Raw genomic sequence first — 22,922 nt, 5'->3', positions numbered from 1 at the left:
TTGTTTTCACTTCACCATTTGGAGCAATTCTCTGTGTAGAATAACTTCTACTTTTTTTAGGGAAAAGCAATGTCAGAAGTGGGATTTGAACCCACGCCTCCTATCGGAGACCAGAATGCCCCTATATTTAGGAAGGCTGCTCACCTTGAGTCTGGCGCCTTAGACCACTCGGCCATCCTGACAACTGTATGAGCATCCATTTATTTTTTATTTTTTTACTTTTCTGTAACATGAAGTCTGAACTGTAGGTTGGATACAAGCGGGACTTTAGCAACAAAGAATAGAATAAGAAAAAATGCTAAAACTTAATAAATCATATATTAAAAAGTATTTTTTTAAAGGAAATTGCATAAGTGAATTCAAATGTAGGCAATTGATGACATATCAAACTATTATTCCAGTTTCATGTGTTTTCTTTTCACAGTTGATGACATGTATCAAACTCTTAATCACTGTTATATTGTTTTCACTTCACCATTTGGAGCAATTCTCTGTGTAGAATAACTTCTACTTTTTTTAGGGAAAAGCAATGTCAGAAGTGGGATTTGAACCCACGCCTCCTATCGGAGACCAGAATGCCCCTATATTTAGGAAGGCTGCTCACCTTGAGTCTGGCGCCTTAGACCACTCGGCCATCCTGACAACTGTATGAAATCAATTTATTTTTAATTTTTTTACTTTTCTGTAACATGAAGTCTGAACTGTAGGTTGGATACAAGCGGGACTTTAGCAACAAAGAATAGAATAAGAAAAAATGCTAAAACTTAATAAATCATATATTAAAAAGTATTTTTTTAAAGGAAATTGCATAAGTGAATTCAAATGTAGGCAATTGATGACATATCAAACTATTATTCCAGTTTCATGTGTTTTCTTTTCACAGTTGATGACATGTATCAAACTCTTAATCACTGTTATATTGTTTTCACTTCACCATTTGGAGCAATTCTCTGTGTAGAATAACTTCTACTTTTTTTAGGGAAAAGCAATGTCAGAAGTGGGATTTGAACCCACGCCTCCTATCGGAGACCAGAATGCCCCTATATTTAGGAAGGCTGCTCACCTTGAGTCTGGCGCCTTAGACCACTCGGCCATCCTGACAACTGTATGAAATCCATTTATTTTTAATTTTTTACTTTTCTGTAACATGAAGTCTGAACTGTAGGTTGGATACAAGCGGGACTTTAGCAACAAAGAATAGAATAAGAAAAAATGCTAAAACTTAATAAATCATATCTTAAAAAGTATTTTTTTAAGGAAATTGCATAAGTGAATTCAAATGTAGGCAATTGATGACATATCAAACTATTATTCCAGTTTCATGTGTTTTCTTTTCACAGTTGATGACATGTATCAAACTCTTAATCACTGTTATTTTGTTTTCACTTCACCATTTGGAGCAATTCTCTGTGTAGAATAACTTCTACTTTTTTTAGGGAAAAGCAATGTCAGAAGTGGGATTTGAACCCACGCCTCCTATCGGAGACCAGAATGCCCCTATATTTAGGAAGGCTGCTCACCTTGAGTCTGGCGCCTTAGACCACTCGGCCATCCTGACAACTGTATGAAATCCATTTATTTTTTTATTTTTTTACTTTTCTGTAACATGAAGTCTGAACTGTAGGTTGGATACAAGCGGGACTTTAGCAACAAAGAATAGAATAAGAAAAAATGCTAAAACTTAATAAATCATATATTAAAAAGTATTTTTTTAAAGGAAATTGCATAAGTGAATTCAAATGTAGGCAATTGATGACATATCAAACTATTATTCCAGTTTCATGTGTTTTCTTTTCACAGTTGATGACATGTATCAAACTCTTAATCACTGTTATATTGTTTTCACTTCACCATTTGGAGCAATTCTCTGTGTAGAATAACTTCTACTTTTTTTAGGGAAAAGCAATGTCAGAAGTGGGATTTGAACACACGCCTCCTATCGGAGACCAGAATGCCCCTATATTTAGGAAGGCTGCTCACCTTGAGTCTGGCGCATTAGACCACTCGGCCATCCTGACAACTGTATGAGTAGGCAATTGATGACATATCAAACTTTATTCATTTTATTGTTTTATTTTTCACAGTTGATGACATGATAAAGTCTTAATCACTGTTAGGTTGTTTACACATCACATTTGAGCAATCTCTGTGTAGAATAACTAAGAAAAGAATGTCAGAAATTTGAATCATATCGAGAAGAATCCCTATATTTAGGAATCTACTTAGTTGGCCTTAGAATGGAAATCCTGACAACTGATGATGTAGGCAATTGATGACATATCAAACTATTATTCCAGTTTCATGTGTTTTCTTTTCACAGTTGATGACATGTATCAAACTCTTAATCACTGTTATTTTGTTTTCACTTCACCATTTGGAGCAATTCTCTGTGTAGAATAACTTCTACTTTTTTTTAGGGAAAAGCAATGTCAGAAGTGGGATTTGAACCCACGCCTCCTATCGGAGACCAGAATGCCCCTATATTTAGGAAGGCTGCTCACCTTGAGTCTGGCACCTTAGACCACTCGGCAATCCTGACAACTGCATGATGAAGGCAATTATGACATATCAAACTATTATTCCAGTTTATTTTTCTTTTCACAGTTGATGACATGTATTAAAATCTTAATCACTGTTATTTTGTTTTCACTTCACCATTTGGAGCAATTCTCTGTGTAGAATAACTTCTACTTTTTTTAGGGAAAAGAAATGTCAGAATTGAGATTTGAACCCACGCCTCCTATCGGAGACCAGAATGCCCATATATTTAGGAAGGCTGCTCACCTTGAGTCTGGCGCCTTAGACCACTCGGCCATCCTGACAACTGGCATGATGTAGGCAATTGATGACATATCAAACTATTATTCCAGTTTCATGTGTTTTCTTTTCACAGTTGATGACATGTATCAAACTCTTAATCACTGTTATATTGTTTTCACTTCACCATTTGGAGCAATTCTCTGTGTAGAATAACTTCTACTTTTTTTAGGGAAAAGCAATGTCAGAAGTGGGATTTGAACCCACGCCTCCTATCGGAGACCAGAATGCCCCTATATTTAGGAAGGCTGTTCACCTTGAGTCTGGCGCCTTAGACCACTCGGCCATCCTGACAACTGTATGAAATCCATTTATTTTTAATTTTTTTACTTTTCTGTAACATGAAGTCTGAACTGTAGGTTGGATACAAGCGGGACTTTAGCAACAAAGAATAGAATAAGAAAAAATGCTAAAACTTAATAAATCATATATTAAAAAGTATTTTTTTAAAGGAAATTGCATAAGTGAATTCAAATGTAGGCAATTGATGACATATCAAACTATTATTCCAGTTTCATGTGTTTTCTTTTCACAGTTGATGACATGTATCAAACTCTTAATCACTGTTATTTTGTTTTCACTTCACCATTTGGAGCAATTCTCTGTGTAGAATAACTTCTACTTTTTTTTAGGGAAAAGCAATGTCAGAAGTGGGATTTGAACCCACGCCTCCTATCGGAGACCAGAATGCCCCTATATTTAGGAAGGCTGCTCACCTTGAGTCTGGCGCCTTAGACCACTCGGCCATCCTGACAACTGTATGAAATCCATTTATTTTTAATTTTTTTACTTTTCTGTAACATGAAGTCTGAACTGTAGGTTGGATACAAGCGGGACTTTAGCAACAAAGAATAGAATAAGAAAAAATGCTAAAACTTAATAAATCATATCTTAAAAAGTATTTTTTTAAAGGAAATTACATAAGTGAATTCAAATGTAGGCAATTGATGAAATATCAAACTATTATTCCAGTTTCATGTATAGTCTTTTCACAGTTGATGACATGTATCAAACTCTTAATCACTGTTATATTGTTTTCACTTCACCATTTGGAGCAATTCTCTGTGTAGAATAACTTCTACTTTTTTTAGGGAAAAGTAATGTCAGTAGTGGGATTTGAACCCACGCCTCCTATCGGAGACCAGAATGCCCCTATATTTAGGAAGGCTGCTCACCTTGAGTCTGGCGCCTTAGACCACTCGGCCATCCTGACAACTGTATGAAAGCCATTTATTTTATTTATTTTTACTTTTCTGTAACATGAAGTCTGAACTGTAGGTTGGATACAAGCGGGACTTTAGCAACAAAGAATAGAATAAGAAAAAATGCTAAAACTTAATAAATCATATCTTAAAAATTATTTTTTTAAGGAAATTGCATAAGTGAATTCAAATGTAGGCAATTGATGACATATCAAACTATTATTCCAGTTTCATGTGTTTTCTTTTCACAGTTGATGACATGTATCAAACTCTTAATCACTGTTATTTTGTTTTCACTTCACCATTTGGAGCAATTCTCTGTGTAGAATAACTTCTACTTTTTTTAGGGAAAAGCAATGTCAGAAGTGGGATTTGAACCCACGCCTCCTATCGGAGACCAGAATGCCCCTATATTTAGGAAGGCTGCTCACCTTGAGTCTGGCGCCTTAGACCACTCGGCCATCCTGACAACTGTATGAAATCAATTTATTTTTTATTTTTTTACTTTTCTGTAACATGAAGTCTGAACTGTAAGTTGGATACAAGCGGGACTTTAGCAACAAAGAATAGAATAAGAAAAAATGCTAAAACTTAATAAATCATATATTAAAAAGTATTTTTTTAAAGGAAATTGCATGAGTGAATTCAAATGTAGGCAATTGATGACATATCAAACTATTATTCCAGTTTCATGTGTTTTCTTTTCACAGTTGATGACATGTATCAAACTCTTAATCACTGTTATATTGTTCTCACTTCACCATTTGGAGCAATTCTCTGTGTAGAATAACTTCTACTTTTTTAGGGAAAAGCAATGTCAGAAGAGGGATATGAACACACGCCTCCTATCGGAGATCAGAATTCCCCTATATTTAGGAAGGCTGTTCACCTTGCTTCTGGCGCCTTAGACCACTCGGCCATCCTGACAACTGTATGATGTAGGCAATTGATGACATATCAAATATTATTCCATTTTATTTTTTTTCTTTTCAAGTGATGACATGATAAACTCTTAATCACTGTTAGTTTGTTTTCACATCACATTTAGCAATCTCTGTGTAGAATAAATTTAGAAAAGCAATGTCAGAAGTGGATTTGAACCAGCTCCTATCGGAGACCAGAATGCCCTATATTTAGGAAGGCTGCTACCTTAGTCTGCGCCTTAGAACTGGCAATCCTGACAACTGCATGATGAAGGCAATTGATGACATATCACACTATTTTTCCAGTTTCATGTGTTTTCTTTTCACAGTTGATGACATGTATTAAACTCTTAATCACTGTTATTTTGTTTTCACTTCACCATTTGGAGCAATTCTCTGTGTAGAATAACTTCTACTTTTTTTAGGGAAAAGCAATGTCAGAAGTGGGATTTGAACCCACGCCTCCTATCGGAGACCAGAATGCCCCTATATTTAGGAAGGCTGCTCACCTTGAGTCTGGCACCTTAGACCACTCGGCAATCCTGACAACTGCATGATGAAGGCAATTGATGACATATCACACTATTTTTCCAGTTTCATGTGTTTTCTTTTCACAGTTGATGACATGTATCAAACTCTTAATCACTGTTATATTGTTTTCACTTCACCATTTGGAGCAATTCTCTGTGTAGAATAACTTCTACTTTTTTTAGGGAAAAGCAATGTCAGAAGTGGGATTTGAACCCACGCCTCCTATCGGAGACCAGAATGCCCCTATATTTAGGAAGGCTGCTCACCTTGAGTCTGGCGCCTTAGACCACTCGGCCATCCTGACAACTGTATGAAATCAATTTATTTTTAATTTTTTTACTTTTCTGTAACATGAAGTCTGAACTGTAGGTTGGATACAAGCGGGACTTTAGCAACAAAGAATAGAATAAGAAAAAATGCTAAAACTTAATAAATCATATATTAAAAAGTATTTTTTTAAAGGAAATTGCATAAGTGAATTCAAATGTAGGCAATTGATGACATATCAAACTATTATTCCAGTTTCATGTGTTTTCTTTTCACAGTTGATGACATGTATCAAACTCTTAATCACTGTTATTTTGTTTTCACTTCACCATTTGGAGCAATTCTCTGTGTAGAATAACTTCTACTTTTTTTAGGGAAAAGCAATGTCAGAAGTGGGATTTGAACCCACGCCTCCTATCGGAGACCAGAATGCCCCTATATTTAGGAAGGCTGCTCACCTTGAGTCTGGCGCCTTAGACCACTCGGCCATCCTGACAACTGTATGAAATCAATTTATTTTTTATTTTTTTACTTTTCTGTAACATGAAGTCTGAACTGTAGGTTGGATACAAGCGGGACTTTAGCAACAAAGAATAGAATAAGAAAAAATGCTAAAACTTAATAAATCATATATTAAAAAGTATTTTTTTAAAGGAAATTGCATAAGTGAATTCAAATGTAGGCAATTGATGACATATCAAACTATTATTCCAGTTTCATGTGTTTTCTTTTCACAGTTGATGACATGTATCAAACTCTTAATCACTGTTATATTGTTTTCACTTCACCATTTGGAGCAATTCTCTGTGTAGAATAACTTCTACTTTTTTAGGGAAAAGCAATGTCAGAAGTGGGATTTGAACCCACGCCTCCTATCGGAGACCAGAATGCCCCTATATTTAGGAAGGCTGCTCACCTTGAGTCTGGCGCCTTAGACCACTCGGCCATCCTGACAACTGTATGATGTAGGCAATTGATGACATATCAAACTATTATTCAGTTTATTTTTTTCTTTTCAAGTGATGACATGAAAAGTCTTAATCACTGTAGGTTGTTTACACTTCACATTTAGCAATTTGAGTAGAATAAATTTTAGGAAAAGCAATGTCAGAATATTTGAATCATATCGAGACCAGAATGCTATATTTAGGAAGGTTACCTTGAGCACCTTAGAATGGCAATCCTGACAACTGATGATGAAGGCAATTGATGACATATCAAACTATTATTCCAGTTTCATGTGTTTTCTTTTCACAGTTGATGACATGTATTAAACTCGTAATCACTGTTATTTTGTTTTCACTTCACCATTTGGAGCAATTCTCTGTGTAGAATAACTTCTACTTTTTTTAGGGAAAAGCAATGTCAGATGTGGGATTTGAACCCACGCCTCCTGTCGGAGACCAGAATGCCCCTATATTTAGGAAGGCTGCTCACCTTGAGTCTGGCGCCTTAGACCACTCGGCCATCCTGACAACTGCATGAGCATCAATTTATTTTTTATTTTTTTACTTTTCTGTAACATGAAGTCTGAACTGTAAGTTGGATACAAGCGGGACTTTAGCAACAAAGAATAGAATAAGAAAAAATGCTAAAACTTAATAAATCATATATTAAAAAGTATTTTTTTAAAGGAAATTGCATAAGTGAATTCAAATGTAGGCAATTGATGACATATCAAACTATTATTCCAGTTTCATGTGTTTTCTTTTCACAGTTGATGACATGTATTAAACTCTTAATCACTGTTATTTTGTTTTCACTTCACCATTTGGAGCAATTCTCTGTGTAGAATAACTTCTACTTTTTTTAGGGAAAAGCAATGTCAGAAGTGGGATTTGAACCCACGCCTCCTATCGGAGACCAGAATGCCCCTATATTTAGGAAGGCTGCTCACCTTGAGTCTGGCGCCTTAGACCACTCGGCCATCCTGACAACTGTATGAAATCCATTTATTTTTTATTTTTTTACTTTTCTGTAACATGAAGTCTGAACTGTAGGTTGGATACAAGCGGGACTTTAGCAACAAAGAATAGAATAAGAAAAAATGCTAAAACTTAATAAATCATATATTAAAAAGTATTTTTTTAAAGGAAATTGCATAAGTGAATTCAAATGTAGGCAATTGATGACATATCAAACTATTATTCCAGTTTCATGTGTTTTCTTTTCACAGTTGATGACATGTATCAAACTCTTAATCACTGTTATATTGTTCTCACTTCACCATTTGGAGCAATTCTCTGTGTAGAATAACTTCTACTTTTTTAGGGAAAAGCAATGTCAGAAGAGGGATATGAACACACGCCTCCTATCGGAGATCAGAATTCCCCTATATTTAGGAAGGCTGTTCACCTTGCTTCTGGCGCCTTAGACCACTCGGCCATCCTGACAACTGTATGATGTAGGCAATTGATGACATATCAAACTATTATTCCAGTTTTATTTTTTCTTTTCACAGTTGATGACATGTAAAAGTCTTAATCACTGTTATTTTGTTTTCACTTCACCATTTGGAGCAATTTTGTGTAGAATAACTATTTTTTAGGGAAAAGCAATGTCAGAAGTGGGATTTGAACCCAGCCTCCTATCGGAGACCAGAATGCCCCTATATTTAGGAAGGCTGCTCACCTTAGTCTGGCGCCTTAGACCACTCGGCAATCCTGACAACTGCATGATGAAGGCAATTGATGACATATCAAACTATTATTCCAGTTTCATGTGTTTTCTTTTCACAGTTGATGACATGTATCAAACTCTTAATCACTGTTATATTGTTTTCACTTCACCATTTGGAGCAATTCTCTGTGTAGAATAACTTCTACTTTTTTTAGGGAAAAGCAATGTCAGAAGTGGGATTTGAACCCACGCCTCCTATCGGAGACCAGAATGCCCCTATATTTAGGAAGGCTGCTCACCTTGAGTCTGGCACCTTAGACCACTCGGCAATCCTGACAACTGCATGATGAAGGCAATTGATGACATATCACACTATTTTTCCAGTTTCATGTGTTTTCTTTTCACAGTTGATGACATGTATTAAACTCTTAATCACTGTTATATTGTTTTCACTTCACCATTTGGAGCAATTCTCTGTGTAGAATAACTTCTACTTTTTTTAGGGAAAAGCAATGTCAGAAGTGGGATTTGAACCCACGCCTCCTATCGGAGACCAGAATGCCCCTATATTTAGGAAGGCTGCTCACCTTGAGTCTGGTGCCTTAGACCACTCGGCCATCCTGACAACTGAATGAATTCCATTTATTTTTTATTTTTGTACTTTTCTGTAACATAAAGTCTGAACTGTAGGTTGGATACAAGCTGGACTTTAGCAACAAAGAATAGAATAAGAAAAAATGCTAAAACTTAATAAATCATATATTAAAAAGTATTTTTTTAAAGGAAATTGCATAAGTGAATTCAAATGTAGGCAATTGATGACATATCAAACTATTATTCCAGTTTCATGTGTTTTCTTTTCACAGTTGATGACATGTATTAAACTCTTAATCACTGTTATATTGTTTTCACTTCACCATTTGGAGCAATTCTCTGTGTAGAATAACTTCTACTTTTTTTAGGGAAAAGCAATGTCAGAAGTGGGATTTGAACCCACGCCTCCTATCGGAGACCAGAATGCCCATATATTTAGGAAGGCTGCTCACCTTGAGTCTGGCGCCTTAGACCACTCGGCCATCCTGACAACTGTATGAAATCCATTTATTTTTAATATTTTTTACTTTTCTGTAACATGAAGTCTGAACTGTAGGTTGGATACAAGCGGGACTTTAGCAACAAAGAATAGAATAAGAAAAAATGCTAAAACTTAATAAATCATATATTAAAAAGTATTTTTTTAAAGGAAATTGCATAAGTGAATTCAAATTTAGGCAATTGATGACATATCAAACTATTATTCCAGTTTCATGTGTTTTCTTTTCACAGTTGATGACATGTATCAAACTCTTAATCACTGTTATTTTGTTTTCACTTCACCATTTGGAGCAATTCTCTGTGTAGAATAACTTCTACTTTTTTTAGGGAAAAGCAATGTCAGAAGTGGGATTTGAACCCACGCCTCCTATCGGAGACCAGAATGACCCTATATTTAGGAAGGCTGCTCACCTTGAGTCTGGCGCCTTAGACCACTCGGCCATCCTGACAACTGTATGAAATTAATTTATTTTAATTTTTTTACTTTTCTGTAACATGAAGTCAACTGTAGGTTGGATACAAGCGGGACTTTAGCAACAAAGAATAGAATAAGAAAAAATGCTAAAACTTAATAAATTATATATTAAAAAATATTTGTTTAAAGGAAATTGCATAAGTGAATTCAAATGTAGGCAATTGATGACATATCAAACTATTATTCCAGTTTCATGTGTTTTCTTTTCACAGTTGATGACATGTATCAAACTCTTAATCACTGTTATTTTGTTTTCACTTCACCATTTGGAGCAATTCTCTGTGTAGAATAACTTCTACTTTTTTTAGGGAAAAGCAATGTCAGAAGTGGGATTTGAACCCACGCCTCCTATCGGAGACCAGAATGCCCCTATATTTAGGAAGGCTGCTCACCTTGAGTCTGGCGCCTTAGACCACTCGGCCATCCTGACAACTGCATGAGCATCAATTTATTTTTTATTTTTTTACTTTTCTGTAACATGAAGTCTGAACTGTAAGTTGGATACAAGCGGGACTTTAGCAACAAAGAATAGAATAAGAAAAAATGCTAAAACTTAATAAATCATATATTAAAAAGTATTTTTTTAAAGGAAATTGCATAAGTGAATTCAAATGTAGGCAATTGATGACATATCAAACTATTATTCCAGTTTCATGTGTTTTCTTTTCACAGTTGATGACATGTATCAAACTCTTAATCACTGTTATATTGTTCTCACTTCACCATTTGGAGCAATTCTCTGTGTAGAATAACTTCTACTTTTTTTAGGGAAAAGCAATGTCAGATGTGGGATTTGAACCCACGCCTCCTGTCGGAGACCAGAATGCCCCTATATTTAGGAAGGCTGCTCACCTTGAGTCTGGCGCCTTAGACCACTCGGCCATCCTGACAACTGAATGAAATCCATTTATTTTTTATTTGTGTACTTTTCTGTAACATGAAGTCTGAACTGTAAGTTGGATACAAGCGGGACTTTAGCAACAAAGAATAGAATAAGAAAAAATGCTAAAACTTAATAAATCATATATTAAAAAGTATTTTTTTAAAGGAAATTGCATAAGTGAATTCAAATGTAGGCAATTGATGACATATCAAACTATTATTCCAGTTTCATGTGTTTTCTTTTCACAGTTGATGACATGTATCAAACTCTTAATCACTGTTATTTTGTTTTCACTTCACCATTTGGAGCAATTCTCTGTGTAGAATAACTTCTACTTTTTTAGGGAAAAGCAATGTCAGAAGTGGGATTTGAACCCACGCCTCCTATCGGAGACCAGAATGCCCCTATATTTAGGAAGGCTGCTCACCTTGAGTCTGGCGCCTTAGACCACTCGGCCATCCTGACAACTGTATGATGAAGGCAATTGATGACATATAAATATTATTCCAGTTTTATGTTTTTTCTTTTCAAGTTGATGACATGTATAAAGTCTGAACACTGTTATGTTGTTTTCACTTCACCATTTGGAGCAATCTTGTGTAGAATAAACTTTTTTGAAAAGCAATGTCAGAAGTATTTGAACCAGTCATATCGAGAAGAAAGTATATTTAGGAAGGCTGCTCACCTTGAGTCTGGCGCCTTAGACCACTCGGCCATCCTGACAACTGCATGATGAAGGCAATTGATGACATATCAAACTATTATTCCAGTTTCATGTGTTTTCTTTTCACAGTTGATGACATGTATCAAACTCTTAATCACTGTTATATTGTTTTCACTTCACCATTTGGAGCAATTCTCTGTGTAGAATAACTTCTACTTTTTTTAGGGAAAAGCAATGTCAGAAGTGGGATTTGAACCCACGCCTCCTATCGGAGACCAGAATGCCCCTATATTTAGGAAGGCTGCTCACCTTGAGTCTGGCGCCTTAGACCACTCGGCCATCCTGACAACTGTATGAAATCAATTTATTTTTAATTTTTTTACTTTTCTGTAACATGAAGTCTGAACTGTAGGTTGGATACAAGCGGGACTTTAGCAACAAAGAATAGAATAAGAAAAAATGCTAAAACTTAATAAATCATATATTAAAAAGTATTTTTTTAAAGGAAATTGCATAAGTGAATTCAAATGTAGGCAATTGATGACATATCAAACTATTATTCCAGTTTCATGTGTTTTCTTTTCACAGTTGATGACATGTATCAAACTCTTAATCACTGTTATATTGTTTTCACTTCACCATTTGGAGCAATTCTCTGTGTAGAATAACTTCTACTTTTTTTAGGGAAAAGCAATGTCAGAAGTGGGATTTGAACCCACGCCTCCTATCGGAGACCAGAATGCCCCTATATTTAGGAAGGCTGCTCACCTTGAGTCTGGCGCCTTAGACCACTCGGCCATCCTGACAACTGTATGAAATCAATTTATTTTTTATTTTTTTACTTTTCTGTAACATGAAGTCTGAACTGTAGGTTGGATACAAGCGGGACTTTAGCAACAAAGAATAGAATAAGAAAAAATGCTAAAACTTAATAAATCATATATTAAAAAGTATTTTTTTAAAGGAAATTGCATAAGTGAATTCAAATGTAGGCAATTGATGACATATCAAACTATTATTCCAGTTTCATGTGTTTTCTTTTCACAGTTGATGACATGTATCAAACTCTTAATCACTGTTATATTGTTTTCACTTCACCATTTGGAGCAATTCTCTGTGTAGAATAACTTCTACTTTTTTTAGGGAAAAGCAATGTCAGAAGTGGGATTTGAACCCACGCCTCCTATCGGAGACCAGAATGCCCCTATATTTAGGAAGGCTGCTCACCTTGAGTCTGGCGCCTTAGACCACTCGGCCATCCTGACAACTGTATGAGAATCAATTAATTTTTTATTTTTTTACTTTTCTGTAACATGAAGTCTGAACTGTAGGTTGGATACAAGCGGGACTTTAGCAACAAAGAATAGAATAAGAAAAAATGCTAAAACTTAATAAATCATATATTAAAAAGTATTTTTTTAAAGGAAATTGCATAAGTGAATTCAAATGTAGGCAATTGATGACATATCAAACTATTATTCCAGTTTCATGTGTTTTCTTTTCACAGTTGATGACATGTATCAAACTCTTAATCACTGTTATATTGTTTTCACTTCACCATTTGGAGCAATTCTCTGTGTAGAATAACTTCTACTTTTTTTAGGGAAAAGCAATGTCAGAAGTGGGATTTGAACCCACGCCTCCTATCGGAGACCAGAATGCCCCTATATTTAGGAAGGCTGCTCACCTTGAGTCTGGCGCCTTAGACCACTCGGCCATCCTGACAACTGTATGAAATCAATTAATTTTTTATTTTTTTACTTTTCTGTAACATGAAGTCTGAACTGTAGGTTGGATACAAGCGGGACTTTAGCAACAAAGAATAGAATAAGAAAAAATGCTAAAACTTAATAAATCATATATTAAAAAGTATTTTTTTAAAGGAAATTGCATAAGTGAATTCAAATGTAGGCAATTGATGACATATCAAACTATTATTCCAGTTTCATGTGTTTTCTTTTCACAGTTGATGACATGTATCAAACTCTTAATCACTGTTATATTGTTTTCACTTCACCATTTGGAGCAATTCTCTGTGTAGAATAACTTCTACTTTTTTTAGGGAAAAGCAATGTCAGAAGTGGGATTTGAACCCACGCCTCCTATCGGAGACCAGAATGCCCCTATATTTAGGAAGGCTGCTCACCTTGAGTCTGGCGCCTTAGACCACTCGGCCATCCTGACAACTGCATGAGAGGCAATATGACATTATTATTCCATTTTATTTTTTACTTTTCAAGTGATAACATGTATTAAAGTCTTATACTGATATTTTGGTTACACTTCACATTTAGCAACTTGTGTAGAATAATTAGAAAAGCAATGTCAGAATGATTTGAAATCCTATCAGAAGAATGTATATTTAGGAAGCTGCTACTTATGCATTAGAATGGAAATCCTGACAACTGCATGATGAAGGCAATTGATGACATATCAAACTATTATTCCAGTTTCATGTGTTTTCTTTTCACAGTTGATGACATGTATTAAACTCTTAATCACTGTTATATTGTTTTCACTTCACCATTTGGAGCAATTCTCTGTGTAGAATAACTTCTACTTTTTTTAGGGAAAAGCAATGTCAGAAGTGGGATTTGAACCCACGCCTCCTATCGGAGACCAGAATGCCCCTATATTTAGGAAGGCTGCTCACCTTGAGTCTGGCGCCTTAGACCACTCGGCCATCCTGACAACTGTATGAATGCCATTTATTTTTTATTTTTTTTACTTTTCTGTAACATGAAGTCTGAACTGTAGGTTGGATACAAGCGGGACTTTAGCAACAAAGAATAGAATAAGAAAAAATGCTAAAACTTAATAAATCATATATTAAAAAAATTTTTTTAAAGGAAATTGCATAAGTGAATTCAAATGTAGGCAATTGATGACATATCAAACTATTATTCCAGTTTCATGTGTTTTCTTTTCACAGTTGATGACATATATCAAACTCTTAATCACTGTTATATTGTTTTCACTTCACCATTTGGAGCAATTCTCTGTGTAGAATAACTTCTACTTTTTTTAGGGAAAAGTAATGTCAGTAGTGGGATTTGAACCCACGCCTCCTATCGGAGACCAGAATGCCCCTATATTTAGGAAGGCTGCTCACCTTGAGTCTGGCGCCTTAGACCACTCGGCCATCCTGACAACTGTATGAAATCAATTTATTTTTTATTTTTTTACTTTTCTGTAACATGAAGTCTGAACTGTAGGTTGGATACAAGCGGGACTTTAGCAACAAAGAATAGAATAAGAAAAAATGCTAAAACTTAATAAATCATATATTAAAAAGTATTTTTTTAAAGGAAATTGCATAAGTGAATTCAAATGTAGGCAATTGATGACATATCAAACTATTATTCCAGTTTCATGTGTTTTCTTTTCACAGTTGATGACATGTATCAAACTCTTAATCACTGTTATATTGTTTTCACTTCACCATTTGGAGCAATTCTCTGTGTAGAATAACTTCTACTTTTTTTAGGGAAAAGCAATGTCAGAAGTGGGATTTGAACCCACGCCTCCTATCGGAGACCAGAATGCCCCTATATTTAGGAAGGCTGCTCACCTTGAGTCTGGCGCCTTAGACCACTCGGCCATCCTGACAACTGTATGAAATCCATTTATTTTTAATTTTTTTACTTTTCTGTAACATGAAGTCTGAACTGTAGGTTGGATACAAGCGGGACTTTAGCAACAAAGAATAGAATAAGAAAAAATGCTAAAACTTAATAAATCATATCTTAAAAAGTATTTTTTTAAAGGAAATTGCATAAGTGAATTCAAATGTAGGCAATTGATGACATATCAAACTATTATTCCAGTTTCATGTGTTTTCTTTTCACAGTTGATGACATATATCAAACTCTTAATCACTGTTATTTTGTTTTCACTTCACCATTTGGAGCAATTCTCTGTGTAGAATAACTTCTACTTTTTTTAGGGAAAAGCAATGTCAGAAGTGGGATTTGAACTCACGCCTCCTATCGGAGACCAGAATGCCCCTATATTTAGGAAGGCTGCTCACCTTGAGTCTGGTGCCGTAGACCACTCGGCCATCCCGACAACTGTATGAAATCCATTTATTTTTAATTGTTTTACTTTTCTGTAACATAAAGTCTGAACTGTAGGTTGGATACAAGCGGGACTTTAGCAACAAAGAATAGAATAAGAAAAAATGCTAAAACTTAATAAATCATATATTAAAAAGTATTTTTTTAAAGGAAATTGCATAAGTGAATTCAAATGTAGGCAATTGATGACATATCAAACTATTATTCCAGTTTCATGTGTTTTCTTTTCACAGTTGATGACATGTATCAAACTCTTAATCACTGTTATTTTGTTTTCACTTCACCATTTGGAGCAATTCTCTGTGTAGAATAACTTCTACTTTTTTTAGGGAAAAGCAATGTCAGAAGTGGGATTTGAACCCACGCCTCCTATCGGAGACCAGAATGCCCCTATATTTAGGAAGGCTGCTCACCTTGAGTCTGGCGCCTTAGACCACTCGGCCATCCTGACAACTGTATGAAATCCATTTATTTTTAATTTTTTTACTTTTCTGTAACATGAAGTCTGAACTGTAGGTTGGATACAAGCGGGACTTTAGCAACAAAGAATAGAATAAGAAAAAATGCTAAAACTTAATAAATCATATATTAAAAAGTATTTTTTTAAAGGAAATTGCATAAGTGAATTCAAATGTAGGCAATTGATGACATATCAAACTATTATTCCAGTTTCATGTGTTTTCTTTTCACAGTTGATGACATGTATCAAACTCTTAATCACTGTTATATTGTTTTCACTTCACCATTTGGAGCAATTCTCTGTGTAGAATAACTTCTACTTTTTTTAGGGAAAAGCAATGTCAGAAGTGGGATTTGAACCCACGCCTCCTATCGGAGATCAGAATGCCCCTATATTTAGGAAGGCTGTTCACCTTGAGTCTGGCGCCTTAGACCACTCGGCCATCCTGACAACTGTATGAAATTATGACATATCATTATTCCTTTAATGTTTTTTCTTTTCAAGTTGATGACATGTATAAAGTCTTAAACTGTATTTTGGTTACATTTACCGATTTGAGCAACTTGTGTAGAATAAAGAAAAGAATGTCAGAAGTATTTGAACCAGTCTATGAAAGAATGATATATTTAGGAGGCTGCTACATTGATTCACCTTAGACACTGGAAATCTGACAACTGCATGATGTAGGCAATTGATGACATATCAAACTATTATTCCAGTTTCATGTGTTTTCTTTTCACAGTTGATGACATGTATCAAACTCTTAATCACTGTTATTTTGTTTTCACTTCACCATTTGGAGCAATTCTCTGTGTAGAATAACTTCTACTTTTTTTAGGGAAAAGCAATGTCAGAAGTGGGATTTGAACCCACGCCTCCTATCGGAGACCAGAATGCCCCTATATTTAGGAAGGCTGCTCACCTTGAGTCTGGCGCCTTAGACCACTCGGCCATCCTGACAACTGTATGAAAATTCATTTTTTTTATTTTTTACTTTTCTGTAACATGAAGTCTGAACTGTAAGTTGGATACAAGCGGGACTTTAGCAACAAAGAATAGAATAAGAAAAAATGCTAAAACTTAATAAATCATATATTAAAAAGTATTTTTTTTAAGGAAATTGCATAAGTGAATTCAAATTTAGGCAATTGATGACATATCAAACTATTATTCCAGTTTCATGTGTTTTCTTTTCACAGTTGATGACATGTATCAAACTCTTAATCACTGTTATATTGTTCTCACTTCACCATTTGGAGCAATTCTCTGTGTAGAATAACTTCTACTTTTTTTAGGGAAAAGCAATGTCAGAAGTGGGATTTGAACCCACGCCTCCTATCGGAGACCAGAATGCCCCTATATTTAGGAAGGCTGCTCACCTTGAGTCTGGCGCCTTAGACCACTCGGCCATCCTGACAACTGTATGAAATCCATTTATTTTTTATTTTTTTACTTTTCTGTAACATGAAGTCTGAACTGTAGGTTGGATACAAGCGGGACTTTAGCAACAAAGAATAGAATAAGAAAAAATGCTAAAACTTAATAAATCATATATTAAAAAGTATTTTTTTAAAGGAAATTGCATAAGTGAATTCAAATGTAGGCAATTGATGACATATCAAACTATTATTCCAGTTTCATGTGTTTTCTTTTCACAGTTGATGACATGTATCAAACTCTTAATCACTGTTATTTTGTTTTCACTTCACCATTTGGAGCAATTCTCTGTGTAGAATAACTTCTACTTTTTTTAGGGAAAAGCAATGTCAGAAGTGGGATTTGAACCCACGCCTCCTATCGGAGACCAGAATGCCCATATATTTAGGAAGGCTGCTCACCTTGAGTCTGGCGCCTTAGACCACTCGGCCATCCTGACAACTGTATGAAATCCATTTATTTTTTATATTTTTACTTTTCTGTAACATGAAGTCTGAACTGTAGGTTGGATACAAGCGGGACTTTAGCAACAAAGAATAGAATAAGAAAAAATGCTAAAACTTAATAAATCATATATTAAAAAGTATTTTTTTAAAGGAAATTGCATAAGTGAATTCAAATGTAGGCAATTGATGACATATCAAACTATTATTCCAGTTTCATGTGTTTTCTTTTCACAGTTGATGACATGTATCAAACTCTTAATCACTGTTATTTTGTTTTCACTTCACCATTTGGAGCAATTCTCTGTGTAGAATAACTTCTACTTTTTTAGGGAAAAGCAATGTCAGAAGTGGGATTTGAACCCACGCCTCCTATCGGAGACCAGAATGCCCCTATATTTAGGAAGGCTGCTCACCTTGAGTCTGGCGCCTTAGACCACTCGGCCATCCTGACAACTGTATGAAATCCATTTATTTTTTTACTTTTCTGTAACATGAAGTCTGAACTGTAGGTTGGATACAAGCGGGACTTTAGCAACAAAGAATAGAATAAGAAAAAATGCTAAAACTTAATAAATCATATATTAAAAAGTATTTTTTTTAAGGAAATTGCATAAGTGAATTCAAATGTAGGCAATTGATGACATATCAAACTATTATTCCAGTTTCATGTGTTTTCTTTTCACAGTTGATGACATGTATCAAACTCTTAATCACTGTTTTATTGTTTTCACTTCACCATTTGGAGCAATTCTCTGTGTAGAATAACTTCTACTTTTTTTAGGGAAAAGCAATGTCAGAAGTGGGATTTGAACCCACGCCTCCTATCGGAGATCAGAATGCCCCTATATTTAGGAAGGCTGCTCACCTTGAGTCTGGTGCCTTAGACCACTCGGCCATCCTGACAACTGTATGAGTAGGCAATATGACATATAAATATTATTCAGTTTTATGTTTTTTCTTTTCACAGTTGATAACATGTATAAGTCTTAATACTGTTAGTTTGGTTACATTCACCATTTGAGCAATCTTGTGTAGAATAACAGAAAAGAATGTCAGAATGATTTGAACCCACGCTCCTATCGAGACAGAATGCTATATTTAGGAGCTGCTATTAGTCTGGCATTAGACAGTGGAAATCTGACAAGTGAATGATGTAGGCAATTGATGACATATCAAACTATTATTCCAGTTTCATGTGTTTTCTTTTCACAGTTGATGACATATATCAAACTCTTAATCACTGTTATATTGTTTTCACTTCACCATTTGGAGCAATTCTCTGTGTAGAATAACTTCTACTTTTTTTAGGGAAAAGCAATGTCAGAAGTGGGATTTGAACCCACGCCTCCTATCGGAGACCAGAATGCCCCTATATTTAGGAAGGCTGCTCACCTTGAGTCTGGCGCCTTAGACCACTCAGCCATCCTGACAACTGTATGAAATCCATTTATTTTTACTTTTTTTTACTTTTCTGTAACATGAAGTCTGAACTGTAGGTTGGATACAAGCGGGACTTTAGCAACAAAGAATTGAATAAGAAAAAATGCTAAAACTTAATAAATCATATCTTAAAAAGTATTTTTTTAAAGGAAATTGCATAAGTGAATTCAAATTTAGGCAATTGATGACATATCAAACTATTATTCCAGTTTCATGTGTTTTCTTTTCACAGTTGATGACATATATCAAACTCTTAATCACTGTTATATTGTTTTCACTTCACCATTTGGAGCAATTCTCTGTGTAGAATAACTTCTACTTTTTTTAGGGAAAAGCAATGTCAGAAGTGGGATTTGAACCCACGCCTCCTATCGGAGACCAGAATGCCCCTATATTTAGGAAGGCTGCTCACCTTGAGTCTGGCGCCTTAGACCACTCGGCCATCCTGACAACTGTATGAAATCCATTTATTTTTAATTTTTTTACTTTTCTGTAACATGAAGTCTGAACTGTAGGTTGGATACAAGCGGGACTTTAGCAACAAAGAATAGAATAAGAAAAAATGCTAAAACTTAATAAATCATATATTAAAAAGTATTTTTTTAAAGGAAATTGCATAAGTGAATTCAAATGTAGGCAATTGATGACATATCAAACTATTATTCCAGTTTCATGTGTTTTCTTTTCACAGTTGATGACATATATCAAACTCTTAATCACTGTTATATTGTTTTCACTTCACCATTTGGAGCAATTCTCTGTGTAGAATAACTTCTACTTTTTTTAGGGAAAAGCAATGTCAGAAGTGGGATTTGAACCCACGCCTCCTATCGGAGACCAGAATGCCCCTATATTTAGGAAGGCTGCTCACCTTGAGTCTGGCGCCTTAGACCACTCGGCCATCCTGACAACTGTATGAAATCCATTTATTTTTAATTTTTTTACTTTTCTGTAACATGAAGTCTGAACTGTAGGTTGGATACAAGCGGGACTTTAGCAACAAAGAATAGAATAAGAAAAAATGCTAAAACTTAATAAATCATATATTAAAAAGTATTTTTTTAAAGGAAATTGCATAAGTGAATTCAAATGTAGGCAATTGATGACATATCAAACTATTATTCCAGTTTCATGTGTTTTCTTTTCACAGTTGATGACATGTATCAAACTCTTAATCACTGTTATATTGTTTTCACTTCACCATTTGGAGCAATTCTCTGTGTAGAATAACTTCTACTTTTTTTAGGGAAAAGCAATGTCAGAAGTGGGATTTGAACCCACGCCTCCTATCGGAGACCAGAATGCCCCTATATTTAGGAAGGCTGCTCACCTTGAGTCTGGCGCCTTAGACCACTCGGCCATCCTGACAACTGTATGAAATCCATTTATTTTTAATTTTTTTACTTTTCTGTAACATGAAGTCTGAACTGTAGGTTGGATACAAGCGGGACTTTAGCAACAAAGAATAGAATAAGAAAAAATGCTAAAACTTAATAAATCATATATTAAAAAGTATTTTTTTAAAGGAAATTGCATAAGTGAATTCAAATGTAGGCAATTGATGACATATCAAACTATTATTCCAGTTTCATGTGTTTTCTTTTCACAGTTGATGACATGTATCAAACTCTTAATCACTGTTATATTGTTTTCACTTCACCATTTGGAGCAATTCTCTGTGTAGAATAACTTCTACTTTTTTAGGGAAAAGCAATGTCAGAAGTGGGATTTGAACCCACGCCTCCTATCGGAGACCAGAATGCCCCTATATTTAGGAAGGCTGCTCACCTTGAGTCTGGCGCCTTAGACCACTCGGCCATCCTGACAACTGTATGAAATCCATTTATTTTTTATTTTTTTACTTTTCTGTAACATGAAGTCTGAACTGTAAGTTGGATACAAGCGGGACTTTAGCAACAAAGAATAGAATAAGAAAAAATGCTAAAACTTAATAAATCATATATTAAAAAGTATTTTTTTAAAGGAAATTGCATAAGTGAATTCAAATGTAGGCAATTGATGACATATCAAACTATTATTCCAGTTTCATGTGTTTTCTTTTCACAGTTGATGACATGTATTAAACTCGTAATCACTGTTATTTTGTTTTCACTTCACCATTTGGAGCAATTCTCTGTGTAGAATAACTTCTACTTTTTTAGGGAAAAGCAATGTCAGAAGTGGGATTTGAACACACTCCTCCTATCGGAGATCAGAATTCCCCTATATTTAGGAAGGCTGTTCACCTTGATTCTGGCGCCTTAGACCACTCGGCCATCCTGACAACTGTATGATATAATAAAAATGTAGGCAATTGATGACATATCAAACTATTATTCCAGTTTCATGTGTTTTCTTTTCACAGTTGATGACATGTATCAAACTCTTAATCACTGTTATATTGTTTTCACTTCACCATTTGGAGCAATTCTCTGTGTAGAATAACTTCTACTTTTTTTAGGGAAAAGCAATGTCAGAAGTGGGATTTGAACCCACGCCTCCTATCGGAGACCAGAATGCCCCTATATTTAGGAAGGCTGCTCACCTTGAGTCTGGCGCCTTAGACCACTCGGCCATCCTGACAACTGTATGAAATCCATTTATTTTTAATTTTTACTTTTCTGTAACATGAAGTCTGAACTGTAGGTTGGATACAAGCGGGACTTTAGCAACAAAGAATAGAATAAGAAAAAAATGCTAAAACTTAATAAATCATATATTAAAAAGTATTTTTTTAAAGGAAATTGCATAAGTGAATTCAAATTTAGGCAATTGATGACATATCAAACTATTATTCCAGTTTCATGTGTTTTCTTTTCACAGTTGATGACATGTATCAAACTCTTAATCACTGTTATATTGTTTTCACTTCACCATTTGGAGCAATTCTCTGTGTAGAATAACTTCTACTTTTTTTAGGGAAAAGCAATGTCAGAAGTGGGATTTGAACCCACGCCTCCTATCGGAGACCAGAATGCCCCTATATTTAGGAAGGCTGCTCACCTTGAGTCTGGCGCCTTAGACCACTCGGCCATCCTGACAACTGTATGAAATCCATTTATTTTTAATTTTTTTACTTTTCTGTAACATGAAGTCTGAACTGTAGGTTGGATACAAGCGGGACTTTAGCAACAAAGAATAGAATAAGAAAAAATGCTAAAACTTAATAAATCATATATTAAAAAGTATTTTTTTAAAGGAAATTGCATAAGTGAATTCAAATGTAGGCAATTGATGACATATCAAACTATTATTCCAGTTTCATGTGTTTTCTTTTCACAGTTGATGACATGTATCAAACTCTTAATCACTGTTATATTGTTTTCACTTCACCATTTGGAGCAATTCTCTGTGTAGAATAACTTCTACTTTTTTTAGGGAAAAGCAATGTCAGAAGTGGGATTTGAACCCACGCCTCCTATCGGAGACCAGAATGCCCCTATATTTAGGAAGGCTGCTCACCTTGAGTCTGGCGCCTTAGACCACTCGGCCATCCTGACAACTGTATGAAATCAATTTATTTTTTTTTACTTTTCTGTAACATGAAGTCTGAACTGTAGGTTGGATACAAGCGGGACTTTAGCAAC

At 35.0% G+C, this 22,922-nt stretch overlaps 47 non-coding genes across 47 annotated transcripts; all 47 read right to left on the bottom strand.

Moving 5' to 3' along the window:
* Positions 1–70: 70 nt before the first annotated feature.
* On the bottom strand, positions 71–182 carry trnal-caa. The gene is made up of 2 exons: positions 145–182; positions 71–116 (listed from the first exon to the last, which is right to left on the bottom strand). It is a non-coding gene; the product is annotated as a tRNA-Leu (tRNA).
* A 348-nt stretch (positions 183–530) lies between these two features.
* Positions 531–642, bottom strand: trnal-caa. The gene is made up of 2 exons: positions 605–642; positions 531–576 (listed from the first exon to the last, which is right to left on the bottom strand). It is a non-coding gene; the product is annotated as a tRNA-Leu (tRNA).
* Positions 643–989: 347 nt separating this feature from the next.
* Positions 990–1,101, bottom strand: trnal-caa. Its single transcript has 2 exons — positions 1,064–1,101; positions 990–1,035 (listed from the first exon to the last, which is right to left on the bottom strand). It is a non-coding gene; the product is annotated as a tRNA-Leu (tRNA).
* A 345-nt stretch (positions 1,102–1,446) lies between these two features.
* On the bottom strand, positions 1,447–1,558 carry trnal-caa. The gene is made up of 2 exons: positions 1,521–1,558; positions 1,447–1,492 (listed from the first exon to the last, which is right to left on the bottom strand). It is a non-coding gene; the product is annotated as a tRNA-Leu (tRNA).
* Positions 1,559–2,427: 869 nt separating this feature from the next.
* On the bottom strand, positions 2,428–2,539 carry trnal-caa. Its single transcript has 2 exons — positions 2,502–2,539; positions 2,428–2,473 (listed from the first exon to the last, which is right to left on the bottom strand). It is a non-coding gene; the product is annotated as a tRNA-Leu (tRNA).
* A 171-nt stretch (positions 2,540–2,710) lies between these two features.
* trnal-caa lies at positions 2,711–2,822 on the bottom strand. The gene is made up of 2 exons: positions 2,785–2,822; positions 2,711–2,756 (listed from the first exon to the last, which is right to left on the bottom strand). It is a non-coding gene; the product is annotated as a tRNA-Leu (tRNA).
* A 177-nt stretch (positions 2,823–2,999) lies between these two features.
* On the bottom strand, positions 3,000–3,111 carry trnal-caa. The gene is made up of 2 exons: positions 3,074–3,111; positions 3,000–3,045 (listed from the first exon to the last, which is right to left on the bottom strand). It is a non-coding gene; the product is annotated as a tRNA-Leu (tRNA).
* A 348-nt stretch (positions 3,112–3,459) lies between these two features.
* trnal-caa lies at positions 3,460–3,571 on the bottom strand. Its single transcript has 2 exons — positions 3,534–3,571; positions 3,460–3,505 (listed from the first exon to the last, which is right to left on the bottom strand). It is a non-coding gene; the product is annotated as a tRNA-Leu (tRNA).
* A 347-nt stretch (positions 3,572–3,918) lies between these two features.
* trnal-caa lies at positions 3,919–4,030 on the bottom strand. Its single transcript has 2 exons — positions 3,993–4,030; positions 3,919–3,964 (listed from the first exon to the last, which is right to left on the bottom strand). It is a non-coding gene; the product is annotated as a tRNA-Leu (tRNA).
* Positions 4,031–4,376: 346 nt separating this feature from the next.
* On the bottom strand, positions 4,377–4,488 carry trnal-caa. Its single transcript has 2 exons — positions 4,451–4,488; positions 4,377–4,422 (listed from the first exon to the last, which is right to left on the bottom strand). It is a non-coding gene; the product is annotated as a tRNA-Leu (tRNA).
* An 889-nt stretch (positions 4,489–5,377) lies between these two features.
* trnal-caa lies at positions 5,378–5,489 on the bottom strand. Its single transcript has 2 exons — positions 5,452–5,489; positions 5,378–5,423 (listed from the first exon to the last, which is right to left on the bottom strand). It is a non-coding gene; the product is annotated as a tRNA-Leu (tRNA).
* A 176-nt stretch (positions 5,490–5,665) lies between these two features.
* trnal-caa lies at positions 5,666–5,777 on the bottom strand. The gene is made up of 2 exons: positions 5,740–5,777; positions 5,666–5,711 (listed from the first exon to the last, which is right to left on the bottom strand). It is a non-coding gene; the product is annotated as a tRNA-Leu (tRNA).
* Positions 5,778–6,124: 347 nt separating this feature from the next.
* On the bottom strand, positions 6,125–6,236 carry trnal-caa. Its single transcript has 2 exons — positions 6,199–6,236; positions 6,125–6,170 (listed from the first exon to the last, which is right to left on the bottom strand). It is a non-coding gene; the product is annotated as a tRNA-Leu (tRNA).
* Positions 6,237–6,582: 346 nt separating this feature from the next.
* Positions 6,583–6,694, bottom strand: trnal-caa. The gene is made up of 2 exons: positions 6,657–6,694; positions 6,583–6,628 (listed from the first exon to the last, which is right to left on the bottom strand). It is a non-coding gene; the product is annotated as a tRNA-Leu (tRNA).
* A 409-nt stretch (positions 6,695–7,103) lies between these two features.
* trnal-caa lies at positions 7,104–7,215 on the bottom strand. The gene is made up of 2 exons: positions 7,178–7,215; positions 7,104–7,149 (listed from the first exon to the last, which is right to left on the bottom strand). It is a non-coding gene; the product is annotated as a tRNA-Leu (tRNA).
* A 348-nt stretch (positions 7,216–7,563) lies between these two features.
* Positions 7,564–7,675, bottom strand: trnal-caa. The gene is made up of 2 exons: positions 7,638–7,675; positions 7,564–7,609 (listed from the first exon to the last, which is right to left on the bottom strand). It is a non-coding gene; the product is annotated as a tRNA-Leu (tRNA).
* Positions 7,676–8,584: 909 nt separating this feature from the next.
* trnal-caa lies at positions 8,585–8,696 on the bottom strand. Its single transcript has 2 exons — positions 8,659–8,696; positions 8,585–8,630 (listed from the first exon to the last, which is right to left on the bottom strand). It is a non-coding gene; the product is annotated as a tRNA-Leu (tRNA).
* Positions 8,697–8,872: 176 nt separating this feature from the next.
* On the bottom strand, positions 8,873–8,984 carry trnal-caa. Its single transcript has 2 exons — positions 8,947–8,984; positions 8,873–8,918 (listed from the first exon to the last, which is right to left on the bottom strand). It is a non-coding gene; the product is annotated as a tRNA-Leu (tRNA).
* A 347-nt stretch (positions 8,985–9,331) lies between these two features.
* trnal-caa lies at positions 9,332–9,443 on the bottom strand. The gene is made up of 2 exons: positions 9,406–9,443; positions 9,332–9,377 (listed from the first exon to the last, which is right to left on the bottom strand). It is a non-coding gene; the product is annotated as a tRNA-Leu (tRNA).
* Positions 9,444–9,791: 348 nt separating this feature from the next.
* On the bottom strand, positions 9,792–9,903 carry trnal-caa. The gene is made up of 2 exons: positions 9,866–9,903; positions 9,792–9,837 (listed from the first exon to the last, which is right to left on the bottom strand). It is a non-coding gene; the product is annotated as a tRNA-Leu (tRNA).
* A 344-nt stretch (positions 9,904–10,247) lies between these two features.
* Positions 10,248–10,359, bottom strand: trnal-caa. Its single transcript has 2 exons — positions 10,322–10,359; positions 10,248–10,293 (listed from the first exon to the last, which is right to left on the bottom strand). It is a non-coding gene; the product is annotated as a tRNA-Leu (tRNA).
* A 348-nt stretch (positions 10,360–10,707) lies between these two features.
* Positions 10,708–10,819, bottom strand: trnal-caa. Its single transcript has 2 exons — positions 10,782–10,819; positions 10,708–10,753 (listed from the first exon to the last, which is right to left on the bottom strand). It is a non-coding gene; the product is annotated as a tRNA-Leu (tRNA).
* A 346-nt stretch (positions 10,820–11,165) lies between these two features.
* trnal-caa lies at positions 11,166–11,277 on the bottom strand. Its single transcript has 2 exons — positions 11,240–11,277; positions 11,166–11,211 (listed from the first exon to the last, which is right to left on the bottom strand). It is a non-coding gene; the product is annotated as a tRNA-Leu (tRNA).
* Positions 11,278–11,711: 434 nt separating this feature from the next.
* On the bottom strand, positions 11,712–11,823 carry trnal-caa. The gene is made up of 2 exons: positions 11,786–11,823; positions 11,712–11,757 (listed from the first exon to the last, which is right to left on the bottom strand). It is a non-coding gene; the product is annotated as a tRNA-Leu (tRNA).
* Positions 11,824–12,170: 347 nt separating this feature from the next.
* Positions 12,171–12,282, bottom strand: trnal-caa. Its single transcript has 2 exons — positions 12,245–12,282; positions 12,171–12,216 (listed from the first exon to the last, which is right to left on the bottom strand). It is a non-coding gene; the product is annotated as a tRNA-Leu (tRNA).
* Positions 12,283–12,629: 347 nt separating this feature from the next.
* Positions 12,630–12,741, bottom strand: trnal-caa. Its single transcript has 2 exons — positions 12,704–12,741; positions 12,630–12,675 (listed from the first exon to the last, which is right to left on the bottom strand). It is a non-coding gene; the product is annotated as a tRNA-Leu (tRNA).
* Positions 12,742–13,089: 348 nt separating this feature from the next.
* trnal-caa lies at positions 13,090–13,201 on the bottom strand. Its single transcript has 2 exons — positions 13,164–13,201; positions 13,090–13,135 (listed from the first exon to the last, which is right to left on the bottom strand). It is a non-coding gene; the product is annotated as a tRNA-Leu (tRNA).
* A 347-nt stretch (positions 13,202–13,548) lies between these two features.
* trnal-caa lies at positions 13,549–13,660 on the bottom strand. The gene is made up of 2 exons: positions 13,623–13,660; positions 13,549–13,594 (listed from the first exon to the last, which is right to left on the bottom strand). It is a non-coding gene; the product is annotated as a tRNA-Leu (tRNA).
* A 395-nt stretch (positions 13,661–14,055) lies between these two features.
* On the bottom strand, positions 14,056–14,167 carry trnal-caa. The gene is made up of 2 exons: positions 14,130–14,167; positions 14,056–14,101 (listed from the first exon to the last, which is right to left on the bottom strand). It is a non-coding gene; the product is annotated as a tRNA-Leu (tRNA).
* Positions 14,168–14,514: 347 nt separating this feature from the next.
* trnal-caa lies at positions 14,515–14,626 on the bottom strand. The gene is made up of 2 exons: positions 14,589–14,626; positions 14,515–14,560 (listed from the first exon to the last, which is right to left on the bottom strand). It is a non-coding gene; the product is annotated as a tRNA-Leu (tRNA).
* A 347-nt stretch (positions 14,627–14,973) lies between these two features.
* trnal-caa lies at positions 14,974–15,085 on the bottom strand. Its single transcript has 2 exons — positions 15,048–15,085; positions 14,974–15,019 (listed from the first exon to the last, which is right to left on the bottom strand). It is a non-coding gene; the product is annotated as a tRNA-Leu (tRNA).
* A 347-nt stretch (positions 15,086–15,432) lies between these two features.
* Positions 15,433–15,544, bottom strand: trnal-caa. The gene is made up of 2 exons: positions 15,507–15,544; positions 15,433–15,478 (listed from the first exon to the last, which is right to left on the bottom strand). It is a non-coding gene; the product is annotated as a tRNA-Leu (tRNA).
* Positions 15,545–15,891: 347 nt separating this feature from the next.
* On the bottom strand, positions 15,892–16,003 carry trnal-caa. Its single transcript has 2 exons — positions 15,966–16,003; positions 15,892–15,937 (listed from the first exon to the last, which is right to left on the bottom strand). It is a non-coding gene; the product is annotated as a tRNA-Leu (tRNA).
* A 347-nt stretch (positions 16,004–16,350) lies between these two features.
* On the bottom strand, positions 16,351–16,462 carry trnal-caa. Its single transcript has 2 exons — positions 16,425–16,462; positions 16,351–16,396 (listed from the first exon to the last, which is right to left on the bottom strand). It is a non-coding gene; the product is annotated as a tRNA-Leu (tRNA).
* Positions 16,463–16,860: 398 nt separating this feature from the next.
* On the bottom strand, positions 16,861–16,972 carry trnal-caa. The gene is made up of 2 exons: positions 16,935–16,972; positions 16,861–16,906 (listed from the first exon to the last, which is right to left on the bottom strand). It is a non-coding gene; the product is annotated as a tRNA-Leu (tRNA).
* Positions 16,973–17,317: 345 nt separating this feature from the next.
* trnal-caa lies at positions 17,318–17,429 on the bottom strand. The gene is made up of 2 exons: positions 17,392–17,429; positions 17,318–17,363 (listed from the first exon to the last, which is right to left on the bottom strand). It is a non-coding gene; the product is annotated as a tRNA-Leu (tRNA).
* Positions 17,430–17,776: 347 nt separating this feature from the next.
* trnal-caa lies at positions 17,777–17,888 on the bottom strand. The gene is made up of 2 exons: positions 17,851–17,888; positions 17,777–17,822 (listed from the first exon to the last, which is right to left on the bottom strand). It is a non-coding gene; the product is annotated as a tRNA-Leu (tRNA).
* Positions 17,889–18,234: 346 nt separating this feature from the next.
* Positions 18,235–18,346, bottom strand: trnal-caa. Its single transcript has 2 exons — positions 18,309–18,346; positions 18,235–18,280 (listed from the first exon to the last, which is right to left on the bottom strand). It is a non-coding gene; the product is annotated as a tRNA-Leu (tRNA).
* A 340-nt stretch (positions 18,347–18,686) lies between these two features.
* On the bottom strand, positions 18,687–18,798 carry trnal-caa. The gene is made up of 2 exons: positions 18,761–18,798; positions 18,687–18,732 (listed from the first exon to the last, which is right to left on the bottom strand). It is a non-coding gene; the product is annotated as a tRNA-Leu (tRNA).
* A 415-nt stretch (positions 18,799–19,213) lies between these two features.
* trnal-caa lies at positions 19,214–19,325 on the bottom strand. The gene is made up of 2 exons: positions 19,288–19,325; positions 19,214–19,259 (listed from the first exon to the last, which is right to left on the bottom strand). It is a non-coding gene; the product is annotated as a tRNA-Leu (tRNA).
* A 348-nt stretch (positions 19,326–19,673) lies between these two features.
* On the bottom strand, positions 19,674–19,785 carry trnal-caa. Its single transcript has 2 exons — positions 19,748–19,785; positions 19,674–19,719 (listed from the first exon to the last, which is right to left on the bottom strand). It is a non-coding gene; the product is annotated as a tRNA-Leu (tRNA).
* Positions 19,786–20,132: 347 nt separating this feature from the next.
* Positions 20,133–20,244, bottom strand: trnal-caa. The gene is made up of 2 exons: positions 20,207–20,244; positions 20,133–20,178 (listed from the first exon to the last, which is right to left on the bottom strand). It is a non-coding gene; the product is annotated as a tRNA-Leu (tRNA).
* Positions 20,245–20,591: 347 nt separating this feature from the next.
* Positions 20,592–20,703, bottom strand: trnal-caa. Its single transcript has 2 exons — positions 20,666–20,703; positions 20,592–20,637 (listed from the first exon to the last, which is right to left on the bottom strand). It is a non-coding gene; the product is annotated as a tRNA-Leu (tRNA).
* A 346-nt stretch (positions 20,704–21,049) lies between these two features.
* trnal-caa lies at positions 21,050–21,161 on the bottom strand. Its single transcript has 2 exons — positions 21,124–21,161; positions 21,050–21,095 (listed from the first exon to the last, which is right to left on the bottom strand). It is a non-coding gene; the product is annotated as a tRNA-Leu (tRNA).
* A 645-nt stretch (positions 21,162–21,806) lies between these two features.
* trnal-caa lies at positions 21,807–21,918 on the bottom strand. Its single transcript has 2 exons — positions 21,881–21,918; positions 21,807–21,852 (listed from the first exon to the last, which is right to left on the bottom strand). It is a non-coding gene; the product is annotated as a tRNA-Leu (tRNA).
* A 346-nt stretch (positions 21,919–22,264) lies between these two features.
* Positions 22,265–22,376, bottom strand: trnal-caa. Its single transcript has 2 exons — positions 22,339–22,376; positions 22,265–22,310 (listed from the first exon to the last, which is right to left on the bottom strand). It is a non-coding gene; the product is annotated as a tRNA-Leu (tRNA).
* Positions 22,377–22,723: 347 nt separating this feature from the next.
* Positions 22,724–22,835, bottom strand: trnal-caa. The gene is made up of 2 exons: positions 22,798–22,835; positions 22,724–22,769 (listed from the first exon to the last, which is right to left on the bottom strand). It is a non-coding gene; the product is annotated as a tRNA-Leu (tRNA).
* Positions 22,836–22,922: the final 87 nt, after the last annotated feature.

The sequence above is a fragment of the Coregonus clupeaformis genome, chromosome 18, assembly GCF_020615455.1.
Source record: "Coregonus clupeaformis isolate EN_2021a chromosome 18, ASM2061545v1, whole genome shotgun sequence".
NCBI classification, from domain to species: domain Eukaryota; kingdom Metazoa; phylum Chordata; class Actinopteri; order Salmoniformes; family Salmonidae; genus Coregonus; species Coregonus clupeaformis.
This window is presented reverse-complemented; position numbering and strand designations above follow the sequence as displayed.